Genomic DNA, 27,620 nt, shown 5'->3' with positions numbered 1-27,620 from the left:
TCATGCAATCCTGGGTAACGTTGGGTCTCCTTGCTATTTTTTTTTAAAAATAGAATTCTTACTGACACACTTCATAAACCGAGATTGTACTTGCAACTTAATAAACTTATCACATATCTATGACTAGCTGAATACTTTCACCGAAATTCGGGGAATTCTACCATACCACTTCGGGTTTAAAGCATCTTTCTCATAAAACCAAGAAGGTTTGTAGTCTATTCACATCAAAGACATTTTATCTTCTATCATGTTTTTTTATTAGAAGCCCCCTTCCTCTTTCCCTTCTTAAAACCACAGAAACCCAAAGTTAATTCTTGCTTTTACAAAAACGTTTGTCCACATAAAAGTGATTCTTTATTTTCTTCTTATCCTTAGCAATATCTACTTTATTTTTAATTGCCATCTGCCCCTATCATATCACTTCAACAAAATAATCTAACAAAACATTATCTTCTAGGATCTATAAAATTACACCCAAATAGCATTTAAGCTGACAAACCAAACTTTGATGATTCTGACTTTTAAAAATTATTTATTCCAGCCCAGAAAACTAAAATATTTTTAAATAATCATCAAAAAATAATTACACCCCCCCCATAGAATCTCATACTGAAAGCATCGACTATCAAGAAAATTTTGAAAATGCCAAAAACTCAAAATCATCCGATTTTGAGCTATTATACATGTTTGCTTACATTTGGCTATATGACTAGAAAGCCTTGAAAACATGGCACTATTAGGAAATGAAAACAATTTTTTTCCTGTGTATTCTACAAAGTCTAAACTTTCTCTTGTCCAAAAATGAAGTCTTGTTCCTTCATAATTTAACTAAGAAAAAAAAAAAAAAAAAAAAAGTAAAAAACTTTTTTTACACTTTTTCATTAGATGCATCATGGTCATACAATCTTGCTGTTTCTACTGGAGGATAACTCAACTCAAATTTATCACAAAATTCCTTTATTATTTTGCGACAATTTAATGCAGAGACAGAAAATTAGAGGTTATTTATAGCATGCTTTCAAAACATCAAATCAACACTTGTCCAATCGTTTTATCATAATCTTGATCACAGATTCTGTAATTCCTTCCAATGGTTGTAGTAGGTGCCTGGACAGCACACATTTCTTATAGGGATATTGCAGCTTGAACGATGTCAGAACATTGTTAATTCACTATCCACATAGCAGCAGCCATATAGCGTAATGGTAGGAAGCGTTGACTGTCGTTCGAGCGATCGAGTTTCGATCCTAGCTTTAGGTAGTTGCCTGTCTAGCAGCACTGATGAGCTGTGATACAGCGAAACAGTACTGTATGTGGATGACTAATATATATATACAAGTTAGAAAAGCATTTCATCCAAGGCAAGATTCAATTTGAAATTTATTTATTTTCAAAGTGCACTTTTATAAATTTTACAAAGTAAGGTATAAAAATTTGATTTAAATTGAATCAAAAAATTACCATGGATTTATTTTATGCAATGTACATTCTGTTGCACTTTAAAAAAAAAAATCATTGAAACTTTTATATCTATATCATTAATTGCTAGATGAAAGATAATGTTTTTAAAGTGCATCAAAATGTACATTACATAAAATAAATCCAAGGTAATTTTTTATTCAATTTGAATTAAATTTTTATACCTTACTTTGTAAAATTTATAAAAGTGCACTTTGAAGATAAATAAATTTCAAATTGAATCTTGTACCTTTATTTTTAAAGCCTATAGTAAAAATATTTTGTTTAACAATTTTCATGCCTCGGATGAAATGCTTTTCTAACTTGTATCTTCACTTTTTAAGATTATATTTTAAAACTCTCCTCCTCTCTATTTCAGTTTGTATTTCTCCTCACACCACAACTCATTTTTGCAACCCCCTCTTTGTATTATTACAGGTCTGAATATTCTGTTTCAGTTTGTATTTCTGCTCACACCACAACTCATTTTTTTGCAACCCCCTCTTTGTAATACAGGTCTGAATAATGAGAAAATCTGAATTTTTTTTTTTTAACAAAAACTTTAAAATAACTTTTTTAGATTAAATCTTTTTAAACTTCTTTCAGAATAAAAAATCTTTAAAATTTAATAACATATTTCATATAGGTTTCATTAACAAATACTCAGTACATAGCGAGAAAAATAGAGATGAAAATTTCAAAAGTACTGTCAATGGTAGTCCTCGCCAGCGAAAGGTTTTGTTATTGTATTATTATTATTTAAAACATTCTGTGTCCTGCTCTTTCGCGCGAGGACTAATATATATATTCCATTAATTTGTCTTGTTTGCTAGGATCAATCCATTTTGATATCACAAAATTTTCATTCAGCTTTTTCACGGATGTTTACATAAACTGCTAGACGATGTTGACTTCAGCATGGATCGTAAACTGCAGAAGTACTAAATTTTATGTTTAATACATTCCCCTCTGCTATTCCAACCCATCACCTCCTGCCTAATTTGCCCTTCATTATTTCCTGTTACATAGTGTTCCGTAGTGATGAGAGGAAAAGACACAAACATGTGTTAACGTTTCTTGTACTTACGTATACACATGCCATGATGTGAGGATATCGGTTTATATAAACAGAGATTAAAGTAGCAGAAATAGTTGTATGGAAAAGATGAAAAGAAAGAATGTTCATTTCAGAAGATACAACTTGCATAGGTTTCTTTTTATGTGGCAAATTTAGAGGCCCGAGTTTCTAGTAATTGCTTTCGCCTAAGAAATATTTTTATGCTTACCTCACTAGAAAAGCAATGTTCCATTAAACATTTTTAATAACAATCTATGATTTTATATGTTAACTAAACGATCCCCGCAACCCATGTTACTATTTTAATTGTGCTATGAATACCGCATGAATAAACATCTGAAACTGAATTTGTTTTCTTCTCAACACACATACACAAAAAAAAACAAAAAAAACTGTAGGTATGAATAGATAATATTGCAAGTTATTTCAAAACCTATCTTGCTATTTCAATTAATATCCGAGTTATGGTAATTCAAAATTAGTCGGACATTGCGTTTTGTGTGATACTGAATGCAGGGCCAACTTAAGCAGATAAAGATAAAAACATCAAATAATTTTTTAAAATCCTTATAAAATCTCATAATTCTTTAAATGAAAGATAATACAATCAGAATTAATAATTTTTAGTTATACCTAGTCTTAAATGTTGGTGAAAATCACATGTCACAAAAAATTGCGCAGAAACAATACAGAAGAGCAGATAAAACTTGATCATGACATCATGCAGATTAAGCTAATTTTTTTTTTTTTTCATTATTGGCAGTTGGGCATAAAAATAGGGCAAACGTATACTTAAACAAACGTTTTCTAAAAAGTTATCCCACCTCCCCTCAACAAAAATAATTAAGCTTAAAACTCATATTTAACTAATTTTTGGATGATGAATTCATCATCCACTAAAAAAGAGATGCTGGAAAGAGATCCTTTATGAAAAGATGACATTAAAGCAGAGAATATAAACGCCTATGTAAAGAGTGACATAATTATTCATGAGCATGTGTTTTGCAGACATATGGCTCCCCAGCATGACTGAATTTAGCATATGAGTGAAATATTTGTGGATAAATATACAACAGTCATTCCAAAAGTAAAGCCTCCTATTTTTAACTAAAAAAAAAAAAAAGGGAGCTATGAAGACAGTCATACCCTTAAAACTAGAGATCTTTTATGCTCCAGGATTTATTTTTCTATATGGTCACGTTTCTCAATGCACAAATGATGGCTATGCATGGGCGTCCAGAGCACACTTTGTCATACAAGGGTCGTCCAAAAAGTAAAGATTCCTATTTTTTTTTTTTTTATAACTCAAAAAAGTTGAAGAGCTACAAAGACAGGAGTGGTACCATTAAAACAAGCAACCTTTTGTGCTCTAGTATTTATTTTTCTACACAGTCACCACCATTGTCAATACACTTTTGCCAAAAATTCAACGATGCTTCTGATGCATGTACATGACAGGGGTTACTTTCTTAGAGTCTCACAATGTCAATATCTGCAACAGAGAGATTAAACTTTCAGGTCATGAATGCACAAGTTCAGTCATAACAAAATGTAATTTGTAACTAGCATATTCTTTTCACTGTTTTGACTCTCAAATATATATCCGACACAGACACAATCAACCGAGAAGAGAACCACATTCCTCTACATAAAAACACGAGATATCAATGGATATATACCCGAGAATCAAAACAAGGAAAAGAATATGCTGTTGTCATAGCCCTATTTGTAACTCACTGATTCATTCAGGTGGAATAAAAAAATTGGAGGCTTTACTTTTGGAATACTTCTTGTATTTTATACATAAAAATATAGATGCTCTCCCATATAGGGCATGACACAATGAAAGGAAGATGACTCCATTAGAAAATGTTTCACCATAGATACCTGAATTTATTTTTATCACCAAAATAAATTATGTGTACTGAAAATATGTAATTTATTTGTGTGTGTGTATATATATATATATATATGATGATTGCAACATCTTGTCAGACGAGTGCCACTCCCTAAGACATTTAAAATCCATGAGCCCAAATGTCTGAGTATCTATACAAATATGATGTTACAGAGTCTTAGCTTTGTACGACAGCTAAGTCTCTCTCTCGGTTCAAAATGTTGAGATCCAGCAACAAGCAAGAGCAAGATAGCCAGCAACAAATTAAACTGCAGACCAGCTTAATGCGGGTACTGGTCTCCCGCTTTATGGTTTTTTAAATCAGAGATTTGCTTCTCCTAGAAAGGTTGCCTTCACCATGGCTTACGGGAGCCCTCTCTACCCCAAATATATATACACACACACACTTGGCAATTATTTTGTCAATTTCTTCCTTCAAACGCACTAATGATGCTAATATTATGGTCCTTCTGTTCTCAAGTTGAACAAAATACATTGTGTATTCCAAAGAGATTAAAACCTTCCTTGCTGATGTTTATTTTATTTATTTATGGAAATTGCTTCAGACATAGCATGAATCCACTTAGTGTAAGATCTAAGAAAAAATGTGTTTAATGGACAGACTCTTACCCAGAAAACAGCCTCTTTGTAAGAAACATTGTCTATGATCTGTGAGGACTAAAAGACAAAGAAAAGCAAGAATTCGAAAGTCAACCCACGATTCACTTTCTATTCTCCGTTGTGCCTTTTGTCACTTTGGATGGCTTTCACATGCTGTTATTCACTTAGCTGGCTGCCGATTTCAGAGTCAGAGTTTCCAGGTTTCATCCACTGTCATATACTGATTCAAAAAAGCTCCTTTTTGTCACATTAAAACAGTTGCAAAAACGCTAAGAGAATAGCTTTCTTATTGACAAATATTCATGCAAAATGGTGAATCTTTAACTCCTGTTGACTTAGGTTTTCCAAGACAACTGCCGAATTTGTCTCAAGTCAGTATATTACCTCTTAACCATTATATCAGATGGAGCAGAGTATGCATAACACAAAGCTACTGTGTTGTTTGTACAGTATTTTCCCCCCCCCCAGAAAGCAAATTTTATCTACATTTTCCCATGGTTTTGAAAACTTGCAACAATAGCATAACTATAATTTGTAAACTAATAATCCAACTCAGTTTAAATTTTCACCCATGCCATTTGAAGGCTAGTACTTTATAAAAATCACATGGATTTTTTTTTTTTAATTAATGGTGCAACAGACTTTTTTTTTTAGGTATTTGTTATAATTTATATGTAAAAATTTAAATTACTGACATAATTCTATGATTTTATATGAAAATTTTAGTGATATTTCTAGTCAAATAGGGAGTGGGAACACCAGCGAAGCATATTCCCCAGTCATTGTTGACAAAGAGTGTACATTAGTATATGCGTTATGTATGCGTTTTTTTTTTTTTGTTTTGGTGGGGTGGGGGGTTATTTGTGCAAGTAATATAACAAAATTTAATTTACAGGGCTGGAGATAAACAAAAAATAATTGGAAGAGAAAATTTTCCTTTCAAAATCCTTCTTTTAAGCTAATATTTGCACAAGTAATAAAATAGAATTTGGTATAAGCACTTGTCAGGCAAGAGATAGTATCGAAAGCAGTTTTCGCTAGGAAGAAACATTGTAAGCTGAAACAGCTACATCCAGTTATTGGTCATAAGTTAAAGGTAAAATGTGTGACCTTGAATTAAACAGAAAGATGAACTGTGAAAAACCCGAAGCAAAAAAAACATAAAAAAACATAAGTCAAAAGTTAAAAAAATAAAGAAAAAAATAAATAATAAAATAAGAGACCTTTTCACCTATTTCTTACTTTTGCCTCTGTTTCACTTAGGATTTTTAGAGAGCACACATGGCAGTCTCAAGAATGCTAGTAGAAACACCGCCCACATAAGAGAATGATTACGAAAGCGACTGTAATTCAAAACACAATTAGAATCAGATCTTTTGCCGTTTGCACATCTGCTTTGCACACACGCTACTTTGAAGAAGGAAAAGAGAAAGAGTATGGTCAGATTGCTCCAAATAAATATCGGGCTTAGGTTTCATCATCAGCTGTTTTACAAGCATTCGATGGCTTTTAGAAATTGACTTACAAATTATTACTTATGTAAAAGTTTTTACAAGGAAATCACCACTTATCAAGGCCCAGAGGCAACTCGAGGATAAGAGTTAAAGAGTCTACAGTGGTCAAAAGGACAATATCATAGTAATCGTTAGAAGCATAAATTTGGTAAAATTGGCTTACTTAAAGAGAACGGCTCATCAAGAACTTGATTACATTGGACTTGAAGACAGCCATATCGTAGTCAGCTGGAAAGTAGGTAAACGGAAAAGAGTTCCACAGGTTTGCCGTTCGAAGAAAGAAGCTTTGTTCATGGAATCTATGTTTAGGTACTGATAAAGAGTGGGGGAAATTATTGATAGTGTTTTCAGCCAAAGAGTGTTTCTTGTGAATGTTTGGTGAGGGGAGACCATAGATTGGAGCTCAGACGAGCACTTTCCATGAAAGGCTCGCAACGTCTCTTCTGTGACAAAGAGGTTGCAGGGAAGAGAAAAGAGAATACTCCATCCTTGGATGTACCTGGCTACTGGATCAATAGAAGGATCCCATCATTTTTCCAGCAACTTTGGCAACAGATCTGATGTACATATTCCATTTTAGATCAGGAGTAAAGGTCAAACCCAGAAGCTTGTCAAAACATAGAGCCTCCCCAAGATGAGAGTCATTTACTTCAATTGATGCCAGATGGGGATGAGAACGTTGATTATGTAAAGATAGAAGCTTGGTTTTAGATGCATTAAAAGTAACCAGCCACTTTTTTCCTCATTGTACTACATGCTCAAGATCAGAGAAAACTTGGTCGTTTACGGCCTTTGATGTGCTGCCATCTATGTCGTCAGCAAAAATGTTTATGAATGATCTAAGGATGTGATTGGGAATATCATTCACATAGATCAGAAAGAGAGTTGAACCCAGGATGGACCCATGAGGGACTCCAATATTAATACTATGAGCTTCTGATTTCTGCCCATCAACCACTACTTTTATAAACCTATCTGAGAGAAATTTAATTGAAAAGGCATTTCCAGTTATACCATAGCTGGAGATCTTGTAAAGTAAACCTTTATGCCATATCCTATCAAAGGCTTTTGATATGTCAAGGGTAATTGCCCTAGAAAAGAAGCCTCCGTCGAGAGATTCAAGCACATTTGCTGTAGATCTAGATGGGTGTTGTTTTTCTTTTTAATTACTGAAGATTCAACCTTCTGAATATTGGAAGGTTTTAAAATAAGGAATCTGAGCCAGACTTTTTGAAACTGCAACCCTGGTTAAAAGATATTCAATATGGAATTCTACTGCACGAAAATGTAAGCAATAAAAACATTGTTTTTGATTCATTTTTACTGCAATAGTTTTTGCATTTTGGAAATCAGTAAAGAATGGAGATAACATAACTGAAAGGGAATGGCATAGAAAGTTCTGTCATATGTCCATTATGACAACCGCCACTGCTGTTACTACAGAGAAACATCACCACCTAATGAGCAGACTACTTACATTGTGTCAACAAGATAACTGGCAATCTGTTAAGTTTGAAAAAATTGATCACCTAATATCAGAAACAGTATGGCATAATTCATGTTGACACACAGATTCCCGTTGAAGTTAAGCAACATAGAGCCTGGTAGTACTAAAATGGGTGCCATTTAAGAATTTCAGGTGTTGTATATGCTTATCTCGCCATTGTTCCCAGTCGTCTAGCACGTCTCCTTGTCACTGGATTCGAATAGCGCCAATTTAGGAAAGGTGTAGTTAGGAATTGGGAAACCCTTGCCTCACAATTACCTGCGCAGCAACCCTTACAGAGGTTATCCCTTGTCTCTTTAGACTGAACAGATGCATCAATCACAAACCATATATGCCGTAACATTACTGTAGCATCTGAATGAAATCAGATGTGATGCTATGCTTAACCCATTTCTTTCAACAGCTCAGAAAATTTGCAAGATTTTCATTTGCATCTTTTATGCTTAAGTTTATTCAGTTTAATTAAACAGATTATCAGGAACCACTGGATGACATTGGCCATATGAAACAACAACGTTGCACAGATCAAAAAATCAGCACATAAACATGTGCATGTATGTAGAAAGACTTGATTTATTTGTTTTCTTGATCACTCGTGGATGAAAACAATTTCTTTGTGATTTTCATCATTTTACTTACATAAAGGGTATGCAATGTACTTGAGTTATTAACATTTTGGTTTTTGCTTTTTATTGCATGTCAAGCGTCATGTGTTAATAACTCAAGTACATCAGATACCCTTTATGCAAGTAAAATGATGAAAATCACAAAAAAAGATTTTTGATAAAATAAAAAAGCAGAAAAAAAAGCAGAAAAAAATCCAACTGTCACTAGATTTTTTTTAAGTTGTATTATTTAGATCTGAAGATCACAAAAAACATTAACCCCCCTCCCCTAAAAAAAACAAAAAAAAAAACCCCCTGAATAATCAAAAGATTAATAATAAAAATAAAATAAAAATTAAATGTAAAATAAAAATTCCGTCCAAATTCCCAAGTTCAACAAGATACACCTGAGGAAGGTTGAAGGTTATATCGACCAAAACGTGAAAATCACACTCAAGATAAGATCAGCTTAAATTATTTCTAAATCATCCTGTGTGTTCGTTCGCTTGACTTTCAATGAAAAGACCAATTAGAAAACATTTGTTTTTCTTGCTCAAAAACATGACATTATGTCATGATCATAAAACTTGTTTCATCATTGGAGTTTGTCCCTTACCTGCTTCAACTTCGTAGCATTTGTCTCTGGGTACACTTCTGTTTGCAGCTAGGTTATTCTGACATGATTCCTGTCAAAACTCATACTAGCTAACTTAATTGCTACTTACAGGCATAGGTTCTCAACTATGTAACTGTATGATCCTGTACTCCAGATGAATAAGTTTTTAAGACCACATTGAAGTTTAATAACAACAGAGCAATAAAAAAAAAATTAAAGTGTACAAATCCGTCCGAAAATGTAATTATTTTTTTTATGGGTTCTGTGCAAATAATAAGCCCGATACAACAGAAGAGAGGCCATCTCTTCCTGTTAAGTAGAAGAAATTAAATCAGTAAATTGTTTGGTAGGGCACAGTGTCATCAGCATCTCTTCAACAATATGAGAAACTATGAAAATATCAAGTATCTACTTGCACTATGCATACCAAGCATGGAGTTCATAAAACAGAATACAAAGAACAAGGCGGGGGGGGGGGAAAGAAGAAATAAGAATGTTTTTTTCTTGTTCTTAAATCATTAAACGCATTTCTCAGCTTATGAGAACCCCACTTTTTCTTCTTCTTTTATTCATACTAATACTAGTTGAAGCACTAGTCTACGCTGGGATTTTAGCAGAGTTTACTCTTTTACATTTCATGTTTTGGGAGTACAAAATTCATTGTTGAAACCTAGTCAGCGATGTTGTTTTCTCCTCTCTGCAACCTCTTTCTCACAAAAAGGAACGTTGTGAATCTATCTCTGCTCTGTCATTATTTTTATGGCAAGTGCTCGACTGAGCTTCAATCTATGGTTCCCACACCTCCTGCAAAACTTTCACAATAAACACTCGTCTAGTTACAACCATTGTCAATAACTTCCCCCACTATATGTGCCTCAATCTGAATGCAAATTCCATGAACAAAGCTTCTTTTTTTAGATCTGCCCGCCAGTGGAACTTTGTATCGAGTCTACTTTCCAGCTGACTACAACATATCGGCAAGTCCGATGTAAACAAGTTCTTGTTGAGCTACATCCCTTTAAATAAAATTTTATCGAATTTCCATCACTACCAATCATTATGCTGTTGTCTCAGGCCACCCCACACTCATCAACCCATATCCTCTAAAAAAAAAAAGAAAAAAAAAAAAGGGAAACTATGTATATTTAAAATAAAACCAGTGTTATATACACACAGACAATGGAGCAGTATCTAAGAAACTAATCACGTTTAAACCTAAGATATACTCCCTGACGTTGTTTTAAATGAATGTGAATGTGCATGACCCAGGATAGAAAATGAGTTGATGCTAAAATTCATTGTGCATGATGGAGTTTTAAGTAAATGGTCTGTTATAGAAGACACAAATGTATTATTTAGAATGCCTGTTGATCAGTAGGTTCCACTCCTAATTTTGCTAGCTAAGTGTTGTTGAATTTTACTATCTAATCTCAACATCGTCCTACCCATGTAGTTGGCACTGCAAGCATATTTGAATTGAAAAATCACATTATTATTTGGGAGGAGGGGGATAAAACGTCTTTTGGAGAGAATATCATTAACATTCTTACATTTCTCTACTTCATTTGCCTCCATATGGTTGCAAAATATGACATGGTTGCATTGAAAGAATCGATGAGAATGGTTGGGTGAATAGATGTAGAAAAGTTAAGATAGTAGGGTCAGTTGAAAAAGGGAAAACCAAGAAACAACATGGGAGGAAACAATAAAGATGGACTTGAGAGAAAGAGTGAGGAGTAAATACCTGGCCAGAGATAGATCACTTTAAAAATCAATTTATAAAAGCTGTCCAATATTTGCCAGCATATATAACGAATGTTAAACTGAATGATGATTTGGACAAGGAAATTGGTGATACAGAGTTCAAATGCTATCAGTTCTAACATGATAATTATACACTAATACAATGGAAAAGGCATAAACTAACGCTATAGGTAAAACAATGACTTTTTTTTTTTTTTTTTTTTACAAAGGAGTCACCACTTATCAAGGCTCTGAGGCCACTCGAGGATAAGGGTTATTGCGTGTACAGTAATCAATGGGATTATATCGTAGTAGTTGTTATAAATGGAAATTTGGTAGATTGGATTACTTTAGGGGGCGGTTCATCAAAATTTGTTTATGTTGGACTTGAAGACAACCAAGTTGTAATCAGCTGGGAAACAGGCAAACGGAAGAGTTCCACAGGCGTACAGTTCTAAGAAAGAAGCATTGTTCATGGAATCTATGTTTTGATTTAGGTACAGTTAAAGAGTGGGGAAAGTTACTGAGAGTGGTTTCAGCTAGGCGGGTGTTTATCGAGAAAAATTGGCGAGGGGGGGGGCAGAGATTGGAGCTCAGACGAGCACTTGCCATGGAAGTAACGATAAAACAAAGAGGCTTACAGCTTCCCTTCTGTGGGAAAGAGGTTGCAGGGAAGAGAAAAGGGCATCCCCCCCACTAAGTTACGAAGTCTATTTTGTACTCTGTCAAGGCAGGATAAGCTGCTTCTAGCAGCCCCTACCCAGATGTGGCAACAATACAATATATTCCTGGACGCACTTGGCTTTTGTATCAATAGAGAATTGCATCAGCAGTGAGATATCTCCTGGAGCAGTAGAAAGATCCCCCGCCATAGTTATTTACAATGGGTGTGCTGTTCCACCATTAAATCATCCATAAAGCTAGGATCAAGATGTAAAATATTTTATGTCCTCTGTCAAACAAGATCTTTTTTGACAGGAATAACTTTTATCTCATTCAGTATTTTCTGAGTATTTCCCATGAAAAGAAAAAAATCTTGTGAGAAGACAAGTTAACAGCGATCCAAAAGAGTCAATATGCCATAAGACAAGAATTGCTAGAAATGATTACCTTTGCATCTTGTGCTTCTGATCTGATTTCTACAAAAACTAAACCAGAGATAAATTGTGTAGATTAAAAAAAAAAAAAAACTAACAAATTTGAATCATTATAACCCCCCCCCCATGACACTTCCCTTTTGGTACAGTGGAAATATCTCTCTACCCAAGAAAAACAGAAAATTTTACCACATAATCTTTACAACCCCTGTAAAACCCATTATCAGTTGGAATGTGAAAGGGGTGGGGAGTCAAGTTGGCATCTACTTACCTATTCATGAGGGCAAGGATGTCAAGGCCGAGTTCAGGGTGGGATTTTGTTCAAGGGCAAAGAAAAATAACAGGCTTTCTCAGCAATCCCATTTGGGGGGGGGTCACTTCATGTGTAAACAGTAAAGAAAAATCTGAACTATGAACCAATTTTTCCTTTTACAGAAATGATGTATCGCTAATAGGCAGGATAAATATTTATTATAATTTTAATTATGAAATCTTAAGAATGATTGTTGTTTTTTTTTTTCTAATATTAACTAGCAAACACTTTTGGTGTTGCTCAAAAACAAATAAGGATGCCTACATATGCCTTCCCTAGCCTTGAACACATACTTGAACTAGCAGGAGGCACCCGATCTTGCCCGGTTGTAAAATATGCTTATATTTTAATTCATACAGATTTTGTATTTATTATTACAGAGTCAATTCTCTATTAAGTATTATATTGTACCTCATACATAGTTCTGATTTCAAAAGATTAAAAAAAAAGAAAAAAAAAAATCTAACCATTTCTTTTTTTTGCATGGTGCAGAATTCAAATTTACATATTTTAAGGCCTACAACTGCACTGTTTTCACCAGGATTTGACGACCCCTGGGGACTTTTGGGGCTAAATGCTGAACTTGGGAAATTTTTTTTATGCATCATTCACTGTGCACTCGCGGGGGACCATGCATGCTTCACTAGTTTAATGTTTTTAACCAATTTTTCGATATTTATCGTCTAAAGGGTCAAGCTTCAAAATGATACCAATCTTGTGAAAATCCATCGCCTCTGTCGAAAGTTTTAGGCAGACATACAAACACACACACATTTAAACAGATAGGTGAGATTTATATAATAGATATATATCAGAAGAAAGAATAAAAAGAAAGAAAAAAAAAAAAACAAACAAAAAATAAAAACAACAAAAATAGATAATCCTGGGATACAGTGGCCCTAAGATATGTTTTTTTTTTTCAGGTTATGATGTGGAATACAATGTTTTTCCAGACCCTGGTTATGGTATTTACCCCACCTTATGGTGTTATTTATAATGTTATTTGATTATAAATATGTGTATTATAAACTGTACTGTATTTTGGTACTAATTTTTAATGCCGTATCCTGGGGTTCTACTATACACTGTTGTGATGGGTCTTATTCATTTTTATGTTTTTGTTGATAGTCTGAATATTTTTAAAGGTAAAGTCAAAGATTTGTTTGTCATAATATAGTTTGAAGTTTTAACTGCAAGTGAATAGGTTTAAATTGTGAACAAAGAATATATAAATTAAATGAATATAATTACATTTTATTGCCTTCGGACTGATTGTGGTGTAACATACACTGATGAAGTCTTTTCGTAAGTGTTTTTCACATTTTTTATATGATGAAAATATATATTTTTAGAATGGGCAGAAATCATTGTCTAATAATGTGTTGGGTGAAATCAGGAATAATTTCTGAATAATTAATAAATTATTAGCTCTAGTTGTATCATACACTATTGAGCTATTGCATAAACTTCTGTGTAAATTTCAAGAAATTCATTTATATATTACTATACATTGTTGTATCTGCTTTATATACACACACACACACACTAGCAGGGGAGGGGGATGGCTTTTCCCCAGATCATAAAATATGTTTAAATGATATTTTAATTTGTTTAGATTTCATACATATTATTATACAGTTATGATTTCAAAAGTTAAAAAAAAAAAGTATCTGGGTGCCATCAGCTAGAATTGAAACCAAAAGCAAAACTGTAGCATTCAAAGCTGGTGACGTTACCAGTGTACCAACATGACGCGCATACAAACTGATTAAAAATTAAAAATAAACTAAGATGAATGTACAAAATGCTTCATGATTTTTTCAATTTTGACCCATTTTGGACCCCTTAAAAACTATTTTAACCAGCTAAAGACCCATAAAAAACACTGTCCATAAAAAAACCCCATCATTTGTAAGGTTCCTAGCACCACTCTGTGACTTTTAGTTTCGGAAGAGATAGTTCGAAAATATGGAGACAGACAGACAAAGCGAGTTTTATAAATTAGATTATACATTATTGCACTTGCTGGAGGTACCCAGATTTCATCTGTCTGGTCATCCAGACTCATCAGTTTTGCTTAGCATGTTTGGCCGCGCTTTAAGTTTCTGAATTTTTCAAGATGAGGATTGACTATTCATACTACTTGGATTCTACTGTTCTCATTTTGAGTGTCATTTTCACGATGTTTTAGTTACTGTAATCTTCGACCATCTTCAGATGTATCTTGTCGAACTCGGGAATCTGTATGGAATTTCAAATGGAACCCTTTATTTAATCCATGGAGGTAGCATGCTCTCATTACATGATGACTGGGTAGAAGTCTTAATTTGCAATCATATTTTGAGAGTCACTAGCACTGAGGACTGAACCTTTAACCTCCAGTAGAGTGTAACTTACAACTGAATTTTACCAAATATTTTATCCACTATATCACGGGTCCTTGTGACTAGAGTTTGACAAGATACACCTGTAGAAGGTTGAAGGTTACATTAACAGAAATGTGAAAATAACATTTAAGAGGAAAACAGTAGCCAAAGAATTCAAATAATGAGACTAATTTTGTCATAACTCAGAATTATCCCTAATTTACGTATGATTAGATAACAAATCCTGAACATCTCCAGGGTACACAATAAAATATTTGGTTCTGCTTTGGTCATGGTTGCAGCATTCATTCTGGAGTGATTGGGTTGGCACTTTCCAACAAGATTAACACATTCCAAACACTGACTGACCAGGTCCAAGACCTTTTCTGTTATGAGTGCAAGTCATTTGCAGTTCCAGCAATGGACCCAGTAGAGGTGAGAGCCCAAAATCAGTTCAGCATCCTGCTTCAAGTCCTGAACCAGATTTTGAGTTAGCCACTACAATGTTTCTTCCAGCCTGGTAGCAATACAGGACTAATGACTTCATGGATGAAGTCACCCAAATGTCATCAAAGGGCATTGTCGAACCAACAAGGATGTTTGGCAAGGTTCTTTTTTGGCTTATAATCAAGCACTTTGATAGTTTTTTTTTCTGTTAACACAAGATGCATATGTTTCAGATAAAATCATTTGTTATACATATATTCTTTTATTGTTATACATATATTCTTTTATTGTTATACATATATTCTTTTAGTGCTTGAGTGCTCAATATATAAGTAGAGTGCAATATATATAAAAATATGGCAAGTTGCTTAGTGATTACGTTTGGGAATTTGCGATAAGTATATTTTTTGTGTTATATTTTTAGACTACTAAGGAAAGTGAACTGTGATAGGGAAACCACTGTCTTGATGACTATAGCATATACCACCAGCCATTGTGATAATGTATAGCTTTTCATCAATTAATAGACCATTCTTGACAGATATATATATATACTCATTTAGATTTCACTTCGTATATTAAACTGATAAAAGTGATCAGGTTTTAACTTCAGCTTAAAGTACTTTTATTTTTTTAAACTCTTTTCACCCTAAACAAGGCATATTGCCACTTGTATGTAAGGCATTGTTATTTGGGATTGTGACTAATGATGGACTCTGGCGAGTTTAGCAACAAGATGTTTGTTCACATTACATTTAAACTTCTGCAGTTAAATACAGCCAGAGAAGCAGAAAACAGCGAGAAAATTCCAAAGTCTAGCAGTTTGATGGAATAAACTATTAAAGTAAAGGTTTTCTTCTCAACAGTGAATGTTCTTTTGATTAATTACCGGCTTCCATATTTTGTTTGGTAAAAAGAGACAAACAACATATGAGGGGGGGGGGGCTACAAAATGCTTAATATTTTTAAATCGGTTTTAATCTGGCGATAAAATAGCTGACATGAGCCATGTTTATATTAAAACTTAATATTTAAAACAAAATTTAAACACAATTCATTAAAAATCTGTTGTAACGGAACATTTTGAAATAATGGAATTTTAATCGTTTTAATCTTAAAAATTAATTTTTAGGAAGTTTCTTTTTCTTGGCAATTCAACTGATTAGTATATATTAATTAGAAAAAACGCTATTTAAAAAAAAAAAATTAAATTTATATAAATTTTTTAATTGCAACTTCAAGGTAAATTTTTGTTCAATATGTGCATTTAAATTAAAAAAAAATAAATGTTTTACTTATTTGAACTCTTATGATTTTCGATAGATTTAAATATATTTTGTTCAAATTTCGAAAAAATAAATATGGGGGGGGGGCACGTATATTTTACAGAACCTGCAGTTTATATGTAATTTCATTCTAAAATAGATAAGTATCGAAAATTTCACTAAAATCTGACCATTAGTTGATTTTTGCTAGATTTATTAAATACGGGTATGTTTTCACGTTCAATAGGGACTGCCAAATGATTGTGAAGATTGGACCGCATGTTTCCGTGACGTCAGATTTGTGTTAACTATACAAACTATGGAAAAGCAGAAGCGACTTAATGATTTTTTAAAACCTTTGTTTATCTTCAAACTGCAATTAATAATTTTTGTTATAATTTTGTTAGGTTTTAAGATTTACACAATTTAATGATTAATAATATTATAAACATTTGTATATTAAATATGAAATACGGTTTTACTGAATGTTCTTTTGGTTAGCTACGGGGTTCCATATTTTGTTCGGTAAAAAGAGACAAACAAAATATAAGAGGTGGGGGGGGGCTACAAAACGCTTAATATTTGTGCAATAATATTTTCAAATTGGTTTTAATCTGGCAATAAAATAGCTGACAAGAGTCATGTTTATTTTAAAACAAAATTTAAACACAATCTATGTTGTAACGGAACATTTTGAAATAATGGAATTTTAATCTTTTAAAAATCGATTAATGTTTACGAAGCATTAAGCAATTCAACTGATTATAGTATATATTAATTCGAAAAAATGCTATTAAAAAAAAAAACAATTAAGTTTATATCAATTTTTTTAATTGTAACTTAAAGGTAAATTTTTGTTCAATATGTGTATTTAAATTTTTAAAAAATAAATATTTTTTACTAATTTGAACTCTTATGTTTCATAATAAATAGAAATTTCGATAGATTTAAATATATTTTGTTCGAATTTCGAAAAAATAATTATGGGGGAGGGGAACAGTACACACTAAAAATAATATTTCCCCGTCGTATATTTTACGAAAACTGCATTTTATATGTAATTTAATTCTAAAATGGATAAGTATCGGAAATTTCACGAAAATCTAACCATTAGTTGATTTTTGCTAGATTTATTAAACACGGATGTTTTCACGTTCGGAATGTCTACTACATGGGAACGTTATTTTAAAGCGCCAATGTAAACACGATTTTCGTCTCGCAATTTCATTATTTTCGTTCGATGAAAAAGAATGTTTGTTTAATTATTACTGGTTTATTTTGCCCTTCTTTTAAATGGTACAAAAGTTATAGTGATAATATTAATTTATAATTACATCGTGTTACATATAGGGTGGGGTAATTCTGTGTGGTGACTTTTGGCAGTCCCTATCGACCATTCATCCCAATGTTTGGAATTTATACTAATTTCGCCATGATACGTAAGTACATAATGTTTTCACCTGAAATGCGCTGGTTAATGAAAAAAGTAGATTTTGATTTCATTTAGGAGGTAATCTACGCTGGGTTAGGTAGTAAAAAAAAATACCGGTTTAAAAGATCACCAACGTAAACAAGCACCAAAAATGGTAACCATGTGTTTTTGTCGTTCATCAAAATAAAAAGTAAATGTAATTTGAAGCGCTACTTTGTTCTTGCACACATTACTTACAGAGGATATGACCCCCCCCCTTCCCCACAATGCATGTTCACTTCCTTCTCCAAGAATTCTAAATTACCAACTTTTTTTTTTTTTTTTAAACAATTATTTCGATCTCGATCCTTCAAGAATGATCCTTACTTTTATTTGACCTTTAGAACGTAACACACACGCGCGTGCGCGGTTCTTTGATATGACGGGGGCGTGTGCGAAAATTCTTGTTAGGAACACAAATGAACTTAATTTTTGCCTTTTAAACTTTAATTTACGACAAAAAAATAATTACAGGTTTAGAGTTTCTTTTACAATATTTTACAAAAAATGGAGGAAAAGTAAGTAAATAAATAAATAAACGCTACAAAAGATAGTGTACATTAGTACTCTTCTACCTATCCAGATAATTTTGATTTTAATTATGCTAAAGCGCATTTTTTTAAAAAAAAATTCAATACAATAGTCCGGTTAAGGTTGTTTTCGCCCCCCCCCCGTTTTTTTTTTTTTTTTTTTTTAATTACTTAAGGGCAGGCATTTCAAGCCACGTGTTCTCCTACACACTTTTTTTTTTTAGATTGGTCTTTAATAATTTGTGTAATGCGACAATGCGTTGTTAAATTAAATATCTATTAAGAGAATTAAAATTGAAAAAACAAAACATTCACCTGCCAAATTTTTCCCTTTTTAAATGTAGAGAAAGCATTTAAAAGGAGGTAGAAGTTGCACTCAAGGTCAATTCTTAATGTGAATGACTCTAGCTCCCCAAAATGGGAGAATTGGAAAAATAAACAAGTTTACAAGAATTTCACCCCATTTTATCGAAACATTTTGGTAAAAATCTTAAATTTTGCCCCCACGCTGTCAATTGAAAAATAACCATGAGATTCTATTTTTTTCTTCGAGTGGGGGAGTGATTACATGGCAACACACTTGAAATACGAAGACATTTTTTTTTTTTTTTTTTAAGTATGAATACTTTTAACTTTAATGGGAGAGTTTACTGTAAATGAACGTAACATCATCATCCACTTTATGACTAGAAAGTATTAGTGATCATTCTTGATGACGCAACGTATGACAAAACGGATAACCATTTTTTTTTTGTATTAAAAAATGGCGATCATTTTGAATTCATCAAAAAAAAAACAAAAAAAAACTGATTATCCGTTCTGTCTAATGCCATGTAGTCAGAAACAGAGGGACCAATTTAAGTTCAGTTTATACAATAAACTATAATAATAATAATAATAATAATAATAATAATAATAATAAACGTGTAATCGTAAAAGAATTAAATTAAATTTTTTAAAACTTGAATCTCATTTTCATTTTCACACGTGGGAGACAAAAAAAAAAAGGGTAGAAATTTTAGCAGTAAAAAAAAAACAACAAAAAAAAAAAAAAAAAAACGCTAAACCCGCTACTAAAGATTAATGTTTTTGATAAATATTCGATATTTTAAAATTAAAATTGACATTTTTTTTATATTATAATAAATTAAAACTAGCATTTATCCTATTGGTGGGCTTAATTTATATATCTATAGTTTTGCAAATATCCGTTTTACACTTTTAAATTCAAATCATACAATTTTGAAAAGCAACATGGAGAAAAGCAGACTATGCAAAGCGACTACCGAAAAATATGATTATAATAAATTAAATTTTTTAATTCATGTTAAAAATGCAGTAAATTTGGAAACCTACCACTTAAAAGGGTCCGACCACAAACTTTTGATGAACTCAATCGGTCCTCCAGGGCTTGGAAGGGCCTCAGGCTTGCGATTTTGGGAGGATAGATTGAAATCCATGCCTGGAAAGTTCATAATGTTTTTCGCTGGGTCGAGATATCAACTTCCGGTATTACGCAGCAGAAAATGATTGACTTATAAATAATAATAAAAATAAATATTTAAATGTCAATATCTAGACTATTTAAATATAAATAATACAATTAAGTTATTTTTTTATTATTTTTTTAATATATAAAACATCATGAATAATAAACTACTTTATTATGATTTACTCCAACTTCCGGTGTCATGCAGTAAAAATTATTAAACTAATAGAATTTTTATTTTATTTTTTTATATTAAAACTCTTTTAATATGTATGTGTGTGTATATATACATATTTTCTAAAATAAAAATTAGTGGTGAATTACAAGAGTGCTCGACAAGGTCGTGACCCGACTCAAAGTCAGCGTTCGGTCAGATTCAGTTCTTGATATAAAGCTTCATCAGTTTCCGACCAAATTCAATGGATTTTTTTTTTTTTTTTTTACTTTCTTTCCACCTTAGCATTCACAGTTAAATTGATGACTTTTAAAGGTTCTGGAGTATGCGGAAAATGAATATTACATTTAAATTTGACGCAGACAAGTACTTTTCGGTATATTAAGACGTTATTCAATGTAATGCATGTTTTTTTTTCAACTGAAAAGTACTGATGCGCATGCGTGTTATAAAAAGCCTCCCTCCTCCCCATGTTAAGAATGGCGAATGCCACTGACATTTATTAAGTAATGCATTGAAAACACAATATCTTAATATCCAGGAAACTGTTGCGGACTCGGATATATAAATACCCTAAACTCGCCACAAAAAAAAATAATGAAACGAATTGAATGAAGGAAACAAAGAACTCACATGCTGGAATAAAATAAACATGTCGTTTATTTTCTGTTGAGAAATGAAAGTCTTGGGTGTACACGTGTTCATTCAGCCGTTGAGAACTATGCGCGTGGAAGGAAAGGGGAATGCAATAGAGAAACACGAAGTGGCAAGCCGGCCTGTAGAAAGAGAGGGTTAAGCTCAGTAGAGAGTCGTGCACATGATGTGTTGATGGACCAAAAGCAAAGGGGAGATAGAGAGAGAAAGAGTGAGAATGTCAATCCAATTCATGGAGATAGAAAGTGTATAAAGTGTACGTACGGTCTGTTAGCTTTTTGTCCCACATAGTAGCAAGTGTTGTGAGGCACGCGGTCGGTCCGTAGACTGACCAGCTCGAAAGCTGGTCTGAAAAAGGCTGGAAACAGCTTGTCTCTTCCTTTTATAGGTATTTCCGGTGTGTCTTTTGCGCACGTGTGGATTTCCTTCGAAAGGGGAAGTGACATTGTCCTTGTGTGCGTGTATGTGAGTACATGTGTGTACGTTAGCGTGTGTGTATATACACGTGAATGTGAGTGTATGTACGCGAACGTGAATATATGTACGTGTGTGGACGTGCGCGTGTACATTTGTGTGCGCGTATGTATGCGACAAGTAATATAGCTTGAAATGTGAACGCGTGTTTTTGTGTGAGACTAGAAAAGGCTCGCACAAAACTACTTGTCTGCGCCAAATTTAAATGTGATATTCGTTTTCAGCGTACTCGAAAACCTTGAAAAGTCATAATTTTATAGGTGAGTATTCAGGCAGAAAGAAATTTATTTAACTTGTTAGATGAAAGCACAGAATAGTTAACAATGCTCCCCCTCTTTCCATGTGAGGAATAAATTTCTTTCATGAACGAACATTTACTTTCATAAAATTATTTAGTTTTATATTAAGTATTATATTACAATTTCTTATAATAATATTAAAAATGTATAAATTTTTTTTTTTTTTACTTGGGAGTTATTATTTATCAAGGCCCGAAAGCCACTTATGGATAAAAGTTAATGAATGTAAGGTGTTAGTGTAGCAATCGTTAATGATGTAAATTGGGTAGAATTTGATTACTTATGCGAACGGCTCAGCAAGAACTTGTTTACATTGGACTTAAATGCTACCATATTGTATTCAACCGGGAAGCAGGTCAGCAGAACAGTGTGTGGCGGACTATAGTATATTATATATATCCCCCAGTCGTACAAAATAGGAAAAATGAATTGAGAAAGAAACGAACAACGTGTTTTAACACGTTGTTCGTTTCTTTCTCAATTCAATTCATTTTCTTTTAATTCTTTCTCAATTCAATTCATTTTCTTTCTCAATTCAATTGAAATAAACGAACTAGAATTTATTTCATGAAGAAACAAATAAAAGAAAGGGTACAGCACATGTTTAGTTTGGCGTACGTCTCTCCCTGTTAGCTGGTGAAAGGGAAAGTCTGTTGTTGTAGAGAGAGAGAGTGAGAAAGTCAATTCAGGCCATGGAGAGGGAAAGCGTGTAAGGTGTACGTACTGTCTGTTGGTTCGGGCCCAACACATAGTGGCAGGGGACGTAAAGTGCGAGCGCGCCCCGAAGGAGCGGTAGGTCCTTTGACCACTCAGGTCGGGAGCCAGGTCGAAAGAGGGAAAAAGCTTAGGTCTCTTGCTTTTGTAGTTGCACATGTGTGCGTACGTGTGCGCGTATGTGTGTGTACGTTAGCGTGTGTGTGTATACACGTGAATGTGAGTGTATGTACGTGAACGTGAATATATGTACGCGTGTGTACATGCGCGCGTATGTTTGTGTGCGACAAGAAAAGGCTTGCACAAGTGTTCCACAGCCAGTTCTGGGAAAGAAGCTTTATCCATGGAATCTGCGTTTAGATTTAGGCGCAGATAGTTTCAGGATTTTATTTTTAGCACTATCAAGTGGTGCCGGGATGGAGGTGGGGGTTCAGCCCTTTCGGCCTTTGTAGAGTGGAAAGCCAGCACTTCTTGATCTGGTGTGGCTGGAATCCTTTGCATCATCATCATCATCATTACTATCTGGCTGTCAGTGAGGGGGTTGTTGTCTTTTTTTTTTTTTACATAGGTATCATCACTTATCAGGGCCAAGAGGCCACTCAAGGATAAGGGTTAAAGAGTGTACAGTAGAAATTGGACAATATAGTAATCGTTAATAATGGGAATTTGGTAAATTTGTTAACTTATATGGAACGGTTCATCAAAAACTTGTTTACGTTAGACTTGAAGACAACCATATTGTAGTCAGCTGGAAAGCAGGAAAACGGAAGATAATTCCACAGGCGTGTAGTTCTAAGAAAGAAGCTTTGTTCATAGAATCTATGTTTAGGTTTAGGCACAGATAAAGAGTGGGGGAAATTAGTGATAGTGTTTTCTACTAGACGGGTGTTTCTTGTGAAAGTCTTGCAAGGGGGGACCATAGATTGGAGCTCAGACGAGCACTTACCATGAAAATAACGATACAGCAGAGACAAACTCGCAACATCTCTTCTATGAGAAAGAGGTTGCAGGGAAGAGAATAGGACATCCCCTACGAGGCTACGAAGTCTATTTTGAACTCTATCAAGGCAGGATAAGTCATTTCTAGCAGCTCCTGCCCAGATGTGGCAACAGTACTCCATCCTTGGACGTACCTGGCTCTTATATAGATAGAGAATTGCATCAGCAGTGAGATATCTACTGGATCGATAGAAGGATCCCACTATTTTTCCAGTGGCCTTGGCAACGGATTTTATGTATGTGTTCCATTTAAGATCAGGAGTAACGGTCAAGCGCAGAAGCTTGTCAAAACATGAGGCCACCCCAAGACGAGAGCCATTCATTTCAATTGATTAAATTGATTTAAGTTAAGGAAACAAGTCTTACCACGTGTGTGTGTCGGGTGATAAAGAGAGAGATTAAAGATGGCACCTATGGTTTTATAAGTTGTAGTCTCGCGAAATCTCACCACACACATGCAAATGGGGAAGATAGACTGTATAAAACCAGCCTGAGTTGAGAAGTAGGATTGCAACCTTTGCTGATTGTTGGATTTCTAGCCACGTGTTTGGAGGACTGCTGTTACGACTTCTCACAAGTTGATCAACAAAAGAACAAGCTATTTCCAGCTATGCCCACTGGCCTGAACAATATGATAAAGCCATTCAGTGGCGAAGGTGATGTGGTGACTTGGCTAAAGAAAATGAACCTATTGGCGAAGCTCCAAAAGATAGGTGATGTTGCCACAGTGATTCCATTATTCCTGGAGGGGGATGCACTAACCCTATACTTGGAGCTGAATTGATCCAGGCATTTTCTGAGGGGCCGCTTGAGGCGTTCACCAGATTAAAAGAAATGAGGTGGATGGGGGAATCCGTCGATGTGTATGCTAATGAGATTAAAAGATTGATGGAGCTATCAGGAATAAGGAATCAGGCAGCAAGTCATGTGGCCAAGATGGCGTTTGTCACCGGGTTCCTAGAGGAGATTTCCCAGAGGTTGCAGCAGATCCCGGGTGTCGAGACTTTGGAGGTGAGCGAGTTAATCTCAACTGCAAAAATATTAGTGAGCAGCCAACCCTCTAGGTCCGTAGGAACTGCGGCAACAGCCCGGAAGGATGTGAGCAGAAATCGTCCGAGACCATGAGGTGCATGTTTTGAATGCGGGGGCCCGCACTTGCAGAGAGACTGCAGGAGGTCCCACAAAAAGATGGTGTGTCACAGGTGTAACCAGAGTGGTCACATGGCAGTGAACTGCATGAGTCCGGGAAACTGGCAAGGGGGAGCTGAAGCGCCAGCGGCTCACCCGTCTCAGGAATAATGGCGCATTCACAGCAGATGCCCAAGCAAAAGATTGTTGTGGAAGGACAAAAAGTTGTGACCATGATCGACACTGGCTGTACCACTATGGTGCACACAAGTCTGGTTGGAGGATGGAAAGGGAAGGGCGAAGTAGTGGCATTCAGTGAGTCACAAGTGAAGTGTCAAGGGAGGAGGACTGTCATGATTGAACTTGAGGATTACCAGATAAGGGTCCATGCGGTTGTCGCCAACCAACTGGTGCCTGGCGTCCAAGCAATTATTGGAATAGATATAATATGCCAACATGGAGGTGTCACAGTCAGCAGCAATGGCGTGAGGTTTGGACCGGCAGGGTGCGCAGTGACAGAGTAGGTCAACGAAGGGCTCAAAGAGGCCGAAGAAAAGAGATGGATACCGATCAGTGATCCAGATTTTCAAGCGGGATTCGATGGGAATCAGTGGATAGTGGAGTGGGTGTGGAAGAATAACATGCCAACGCAAACAAGCAGGGTGTCATGCTACAATAATTCGCTCAGAGGAGGAGCAAGAGAGGATTTTGAATGAGAAGTGGACAGATGGATTAGGAGGGCACACTGTTGCCGTGAACAGATGATGTTGAATCAGGCATCTTGCCATTGATGGCTGTTCTGCAACCAACAAAAGGGAAGGTCAGACCAGTTCTAGATTTCCGAGAGTTGAACCAACATCTTGAGTGCCATACTAGGGGTGACACTGTAGATGTATGCAGTGAAACCATTAGAGAATGGAGGCAAATGAACAGTGCAACTACATTGGTTGATCTAAAATCTGCCTACTTGCAACTCCACGTTGCCAAGAAACTCTCAAAGTACCAGTTGGTCAGATATAAAGGCAGAACCTACTGCCTTACGAAGGTGGGGTTTGGGTTAAACTCGGCACCCAGGATCATGTCGACCATTCTGAGGAAGGTTCTGGAGAGAATGGGAAAGGAGATGGTGCTATGAGCTCATACATCGATGACATTCTCGTAAATGAAACTCTAGTGACTGCAAAGTAAGTGGTGGGTCACTTGAAGAAGTTCAGGCTGGTCGCCAAGGCACTTGAAAAATTGGAAGGAGCCTTGGGGCTAAAACTGAAACAAAGTGCGTCAGGTGGCCTGGAATTTCAAAGAGGGCATGAGATCCCGCAAATGAAAAAAGAGCTCAACAAACGGGAGTTTTTTTTCCATATGTGGCAGGCTGATTGGGTATTACCCCATTGCCGGCTGGCTTAGACAAGCATGCAGTTACATCAAGAGCCATGCCAAAGGAAGAGGATGGGACGATAAAGTGGGAGGAAGAACAGCCACCTTAATCGAAGAAGTCCTGAAAGAAGAGGAAAGGCAAGACCCAGTTTGGGGAACATGGAACGTGCTGCAAACACTGGATGGAGTCGTGTGGTGTGATGCAAGCAGCATTGCAACAGGTGTCGTCTTGGAAATGGGTGGAGTGGTTGCGGAGTACACAGTCTGGCTGAGGAAGAAGGAAGATACTAGTCATATCAATGTGGTAGAATTGGATGCAGTTACCAAAGGAGTGAATCTGGCCTTGATAGGGGACTACACGACATCTGTGTGAAAATTGCCTGGTTAAAATCGATGATTTCAAGTGATAAGAGAGTAAAGATGGAAAGGGACAGCAGAGATGCTGGTGAAGTGCAGGCTTGGGATGCTGGCTGAGCTGATGCAGGAGTTTTCTCTGAAGCTGTGCGTAATCAAAGTGGCCTCTGAGAAGAACAGAGCGGATGTTCTCACAAGAGTGAGAAAGAGCTGGCTTGTGCTCAAAAATGAGAATGTTGCTGCAGCGTTTGATCTGAATAATTCTGGGGTGCATGAGTTGCACGATTTGCACCATATGGGGATAGAAAGGACGTTGTACCTGGTGAGAAAAGTCGACCCAAGTGTTACCAAGGAATAAATAAGCAAGTAGTCAGGACTTGCAACAGGTGTCAGTCAACTGACCCTGCTCCAAGCATGCATGAAGCTGGAGAACTAAGTGTAACTGGGACCTGGGAAAGACTGGCAGTTAATGTAAACCATTACAGGAGTGGGCTTTACATAACAATGATCGACTGTGGCCCTGGGCATTTTGCTCTATGGCTGCGAGGTGAAACGGTCAGTGAAATAGTGGCAGCCCTCGACATGGTGTTTCTGGAGTGAGGTCTGGTGGAAGAGCTGCTAACCGATAACCGTACCACATTTAGATTGGTAGCAGTGGCGGATGTACTGAAGAAATGGAATACCCATCAATTCTTCAGAGCTGCCTATAGACTCAGTGGCAACGGGATTGTGGAAAGAAACCACTGGACAATAAAGGCAGTGGCAGAGAGAGAGAGCACTTTGCCCGAGAAAGCTGTCTACTGGTACAATATGTCACCTAGATCGGGACAAGTGCAAGGAGATAGTTCCATACCTGTCGATATTCATGTACTCCTGGAGGCATCCCAGGATTCTTCCAGCAAGCAGGGAGACAGAGGCAACAGGGACCATCAAACTCGGGGATGAAGTATGGGTAAAAATCCCAGGGGCACCATGTACCACACAGTGGAGCAGAGGATGCGTAACCAGGAGTAATACAAGCAACAACATTGCGGTAGACAAAGTACCAAGACATATTCTGGATATCAGGCCAGTTGAAAGTGAAACAGTGGAAAGTGATGTGTAGCAAGAGAGTGGTGAGACACCCCGGAGGCCAAGTAGGGAAAGATGACCGCCACAGTGCTTGAGGGAATACAAAATGTGATCTAGAGATCAGGGGAGGGGTCATGTTGTCTTAAGTTAAGGAAACAGAAGTTTTACCACATGTGTGTGTCGGGTGACGCCAGGTAATAAAGAAAGAGATTAAAGATAGCACCTTTAGGTTTATAAGTTGTGGTCTCGCAAAATCTCGCCACACACATGCAAATGGAGAAAATAGACTGTATATGAACAGCCTGAGTTGAGAAGTAGGATTGTGACCTTTAACGATTGTTGGATTTCTAGCCACTTGTTT

The 27,620-nt window shown here is 35.5% G+C and overlaps 1 long non-coding RNA gene across 2 annotated transcripts in view; it reads right to left on the bottom strand.

Moving 5' to 3' along the window:
- LOC145294211 (uncharacterized) overlaps window positions 1-20,044 on the bottom strand; it is a 32,760-nt gene extending 12,716 nt beyond the window's left edge. For both annotated transcript variants that reach the window (XR_013869843.1, XR_013869842.1), the window contains exon 1: window positions 19,885-20,044. This is a non-coding gene — a long non-coding RNA (uncharacterized LOC145294211). The remainder of the gene's footprint in view (window positions 1-19,884) is intronic.
- Window positions 20,045-27,620: the final 7,576 nt, after the last annotated feature.

This window comes from Euprymna scolopes, chromosome 2, assembly GCF_053919585.1.
Source record: "Euprymna scolopes isolate OS-2025 chromosome 2, ASM5391958v1, whole genome shotgun sequence".
Classification (NCBI taxonomy): domain Eukaryota; kingdom Metazoa; phylum Mollusca; class Cephalopoda; order Sepiida; family Sepiolidae; genus Euprymna; species Euprymna scolopes.
The sequence above is the reverse complement of the archived record's forward strand: the minus strand, read 5'-3'. Positions and strand labels throughout refer to the sequence as shown.